Here is a 6035-nt window from a genome sequence, read left to right as displayed (position 1 = left end):
GAGGGTGGGGGTGGGAACCGGAATATGAGAGGGGTCAGGGGAGGGAAGGGAAGAGGGTAGCACGGGAGAGAGCAGCAGGGTCCCCTCCAATCTGTCGCGGCTGATGCGCATGCCCAGGTCTCAGCTCTAGGGGGTGGGGGGACGGGGGAGGGGTGGCCGGGGGAGGGGAGTCTGCGGGGAGTAAGAAGGTGAAACCTCATCTCCTCAGGTGGTCTCTAGAGTGAGATATGAGAGAATGGGAGCTCAGAGGTGTCAATCATAGGGAATTACCAGTTCCAGGATTGGGATGCAGAGGGAGAATGCTCAGGATGCACCATTACCTTTAACACTGAGTTAGGAAGCATCCTACCAGGCTTACTTCGTACCACCCAGAGCATAGTGAGGTAGTTGTATTTGATGAAGTAGTGGAAAAGGACTGGAGGCAGAAAATTACTTGAACAGAACCCCAGCACGACTGTCCATGCCTTTCCAACCTTTCTACTCTACCCACCCCACAACCCTGTCAAAATTGTCAGGGCATAGCTAATAAAATAGACAAATTAATGAAGAGAAAATGATAGAGGAAGAAATAAACACATTCTGAATTTTTTTTTTTTTTAAACAGAGTCTCCTTGTATCGCCCAGGCTGGAGTGCAGTGGTGTGATCTCTGCTCACTGCAACCTCCGCCTCCCCCGGTTCAAGAGATTCTCCTGCCTCAGCCTCCCAAATAGCTGGGACTACAGGCACCCGCCACCGCCACCATGCCCGGCTAATTTTTTTTTAAATTTTTTTTTTTTTTTTTTTAGTAGAGACGGGGGTTTCACTATGTTGGCCAGGCTGGTCTTGAACTCCTGACCTTGTGATCCGCCCGCCTTGGACTCCCAAAGTGCTAGGATTACAGGCGTGAGCCACCACACCTGGCCTGATTTTTTTTAAAAGCAACACATCTAGAGAGGCAGGAGAATATAAAATGGAACATATGATACTAATTGTGGTAAATGGAATAATGCCCCCCCCCCCCCAAAAGATGTCCGAATCCTAATTCCTAATACCTGTGAGTATGTTACTTTACAGGGCAAAAGGGATTTTGACAATGTAATTCAGCTAAGACTCTTGAGATGGGGAGAGTATCCTGATTATCCAGGTGGGTACATTACAATCACAAGAGCCCTTACAAATGAGGGTCAGGAGGGTCAGAGTAAAAACATAAACACGAGCCAAGTGATGTGGGCAATCTCTGGAACCTAGAATGGGCATAAGAAAGGATCTACCAGCCCATTTGAGACTTCTGACTTCCATAACTGTAAGATAATGAATATGTGTTGTTTTATGCCACAAAATTTGTGGTCATTTGTTGCAGCAGCAATAGTAAACTAATACACCATTAAATCTACAAATGGAGACAACAGGAATAATTGTATAGAAAAATATAAACTACCAAAAATTGTTCAAGAAGAAAATTTTCAGAAACTGTAATAGAACTATAACATTAAAGAAATCAAATCATTCATCAAGATCTACCCAGAAGAAAGCACTAGACCTTAGCATATCCTATGGAATAAATATACATTTATACAAAATGTTTCAAAGCTACTCAGTTCATTTTGTGAAGCCAGAATAACATTAATAGCAAAATCAGACAAAGCCATAAATAGTGAAAAATATAAGCTAATAGCAATATTCCTTTGTACGTTAATTTATTCATTTATATACACTAACTCATTCTCTCAAATTCACTACTTCATTAAAGAAATATTCTGCTCAAGTTACTTACGCCAGAGCAATGAATAAAATAAAGTTGTGCTCTCACTGAATTTTTATTTTCTTGTATACTCATAAAAAGGACAAACTAGGCTTATGTGTATCACCAAGACTGAATCTCAGAAACAGAAATGTAAGGGAAAAACATAGAACTTGATGTCTTAACCATATAATGCTACCATTTGTGTCTCTCTTAAAATGCACATAAAACAATTTAATAATCATACATTACATGGTGTATCATATAAAATATGTGAATGGAATAAATACACATCAACTTCAGAATATTAGTCGCCTCAGGAAATAGAAGAATGGTAATGGGATGGAAGGAAGCTTCTACTCTAACTGTAGTATCTTGTTTCTTTAAAAAAATTTAGAAGAGAGAAATCTGGATTAATAATGGAACAGGAAAAATAAGTTGCCAAAATGTAACAGTAATATCGCTTCCCTTCTTATCTTATTAGCTTAGAGTTGAAGTTACACAAGTAAGCTATGTTTCTATCCTTTTTACTCTAAACCATATAAATTTGTCACTAATCTCTACCCCTACACAGAAAGGAATCAAAGCTAAACAGGGAAAAATCCTTTTACCTGCTCCCTTAGAAGCTCCATTGTAATTCACACATGCTTGGCTCAGAGTTGGGCATCATTCTCAAAGTGATGGGCTATAGAACTCAGGTAGGATGGTTGGAGAGTGGCTGGGGAAAGTCCTGAAGAAAGAGCTACCTATGTTTCTCTGTGATGGTATCTCATTCATAAGTAGTCCCTTCCTTAACCTGAACAATGATGCCTTCCTACTTGGATAGTTGCCAAGTTCTGGTTCTCTAATTTATTCTGACCATAAATAAAACCATAGAGCTCCAGCCACCCTATTGGAGCCTGGGTCAATATCAATTATTTATATTTTTGGAAACACAATTGCCTCATCTGTATAACAAGGATACTAATACCTACTCTCAGCTCTGCCCACCCGAGTTGTTATGTGGATTAGGCAGATATGAAAAGACTACATAAAGTATAAAATATTTATTACTGGCCGGGCGTGGTGGCTCACGCCTGTAATCCCTGCACTTTGGGAGGCCGAGGCGGGCGGATCACGAGGTCACGAGATCGAGACTATCTTGGCTAACACGGTGAAACCCAGTCTCTGCTAAAAAGACAAAAAATTAGCCGCGCGTGGTGGCGGGCGCCTGTAGTCCCAGCTACTCGGAAGGCTGAGACAGGAGAATGGCGTGAACCCTGGAGGCGGAGCTTGCAGTGAGCTGAGATCTCGCCACTGCACTCTAGCCTGGGCGATGAGCAAGACTCCATCTCAAAAATAAATAAATAAATATAAAAAATAAAATTTTTATTACTGTTGCTCTTGGTAGTTCAACTTTGTTGTTTTTAGTGAAATTTAAATGCTGTCAAAAACACATAATCCTTGAAAAAGAATATGCTTGATAAATAAAAGTGTAAATAGGTTTATAAGAAAAGTTAGAATGCATTCCCTGCAAAAAGAAAAACATGTCTTCAAAAATTTTTCCAAAGCTTAGCTCAGCTGTAACTATACATTTTAAATGGGAATAGTCACAACTCATTTATTTGTGTAGATTCTACTTTAGAAATATAGATCAGAAAAGAAATTAGCTAATCATTGTCTGGTTTACATCCGAGGCCATTTATCTGTACAAAGAAAACTGATTTGAATATGGATTTTTTTTCTGTGTCAGCATTTCACAAGGTTTATAATACATACTATTGATTTTTTTAATAAAAAAGAACATGTAAATTATTACCTGTCTTGGCATTTTTATAAAATCTGTTACACTTCATTTGGTGTTTGGTGTGCTGAAATAAGACACATTACAGAATGAGAGAAATTATTATTTCAAGTTTTAAGATACATCATTGAACAGAAGCTTTACCCAGCACACAATTCACTTCTCAAATAATTTTCTTCCTTTTTTGCCTCAGGTAACTCAAAAGGGCCATTTTTCTGAAAGAAACTGTAATATACCACTAATAGATTATTATTTTCTGAGATTCAAAATGTGTCTGTTTTCCAAATAGTTTGTGGTTGCAGCCTCTGTCACTGAATTACTAATTGTTAGTTTGGAAGCCTCCATTGATCACCTTCATTAATCACCTCTCTCTTTTGCCATATACAAGAGCCCAATTATCATCAATGGGTGGGAAATGGTACTGCTTGGAATATAATACCAATATGGTAATGTCTACCTTAAAAATCAAATATCAAAATTAAAGTATTTAAAATTTAAAATAAAACAATAATCAAAATAGTCCTTTATTTATTCTAGACAAAAATGTAGCCATTGGGCTACATAAAATATGTTTGAACCATACTTGAACCAATACACTAATGGCATAGCCAAGTCCTTTGGGTTTGGTTGGGTTTGGGTTGTTGTTGTTGTTGTTTGTAAAGAAACTTGAATGCAAAAGGGTGAAATTGAAGATGAATTAACAGGTGCATAACCAAACATTCTCAGCCTTTCACAATTCTTCATAGAGATACATGCTTGTGAAATGCATCCCTACCTTTTGATCAACATCCTTTTTGAAGCAAAGATAATTCTGATACTTAGTTGGCCCTCAGCCAATAGCAGTGTAGCAGGAGATCAAAGCATCTCAGGCTTCAGCCTCTCATGACTTCTCAAATTGTGTATTTTCCCTAGTAAGCACATTAATTATAAATCTTCTAAAAATCATAGTAAGCTGAACTTTTTAACAATTATCCAAAATAAATGTGATATAAAGATACATTTTATTGTATCTTTATAATACCAAAATAAATGTGTTATGAAGCTATACCAAAATAAATGTGATATAAAGATACATTTTACTTCCTTCTCCCCAGAATCTGAGTCCAAGCTGTATGCTGTATCAATAAGATTCCTTCTGAGACTGTTTAAAACAAATCATCTTATTCTATATTGTTGCTCCATCTCTGACCAAGCATTATTCTTTAAATTCGTTTTCTGTGTAATGTTGATACTGGATAATACACTAGAATAAAAGCAAGTCAGGCCAAACTGCAGAAGTGTCAGCCTGGTTCAAATTACAAATGCTAGTAAATTGGAATTTTTAGTATTCTGACCAGAATAATTTCTGTATACAGAGTCAGTAAGGAAGAGCATGGATTTCTATATCAAAAGTGAAAAGCTGAGATAGTTAGAAGGGATTTTAAAAGAGAATACACCATTGATTTGACTCTCCTGGCAACCTATTAAATTTTAGTTCCAGCAAAGGAATCAATTCAATGAACACATCTGAGACCTGAGTCTTGGCACATTTAGCAATTATTTTCCTGATTAGTGTTTGAAATATAAATAGTACCAAAACAATATTTGCTTTGTGAGAGTTATAAAACTACCCTAAAGACTGGTCAAAAACAACAACAAATAGCTTTTCTAGTATAATCTTCTTGATTTGCTTGTTCACTTTTTAGAATCTTCTGCAGGGGATATTTCTTTATGCGGATTGAGGTCCAGAAAGAAAGAAAAAGGTATCTCTGTTTTATATTTAGTTTTTTTAATTCACTCAGGATGTTGAGAGGGTGTGACTCCGTTTTAGTACCACAAATTGACCTGATAATGTAGACATTTTGAATGATCAACTTAATAAAAGTTTAAGATTTGGCCCAAGATAATGAAATTTGGATTACCTGATCTTACTAGTTTCTAGTGTTTGGATTTTCTTCCAAGGCCCCGGCTGGTCCATGGAATGCTTTTTCAAAGCTAGTTTTCTGTTTACTTCTTTGTGAACTCAATATCCTTCCCTGAGCATCTACTTTTAGAAGCTGAGAAAACTTTTGTTTCGCGTTTTAGACAACGAGGAAACTGATTATCTTCTCTTGTGTTAGAGAGACTACACACATGTGATAACATGACTGAGGATCTTTGTGGTGGTCCCAAAGAAGCACCTCCTAGTGACTGCAAAATGTTCACAAGGGTGGTGCCTTTGGGGTCATGTAGTATTGGGGGCAGTGTCCCTTCTAAGATTTCAAGATGCTTTTCAGCTCACTAAAGAAAAGACACATTTGATCTCTGATAAGATTTTAATGAATGTAAACACTGGACTTCATAAAAGAATTGTACTTATAAGAGAATTTGACTGCTAAAAAGCAATTAAAGATCAATAATCCAGTACTCCCCATTCCTTTTAGAAATAAGGAAACTGAGACCAAAGTCAGTGAGATTATTTGCCCTATATTATGTAGTGTAATAGAAATAGAACTTGGACTGAAAACCAATTTGGACTGAATTTGGACTGAAATTCAACAGACTTACAAAAG

Source organism: Macaca nemestrina, chromosome 4 (assembly GCF_043159975.1).
Source record: "Macaca nemestrina isolate mMacNem1 chromosome 4, mMacNem.hap1, whole genome shotgun sequence".
NCBI classification, from domain to species: domain Eukaryota; kingdom Metazoa; phylum Chordata; class Mammalia; order Primates; family Cercopithecidae; genus Macaca; species Macaca nemestrina.
This window is presented reverse-complemented; position numbering follows the sequence as displayed.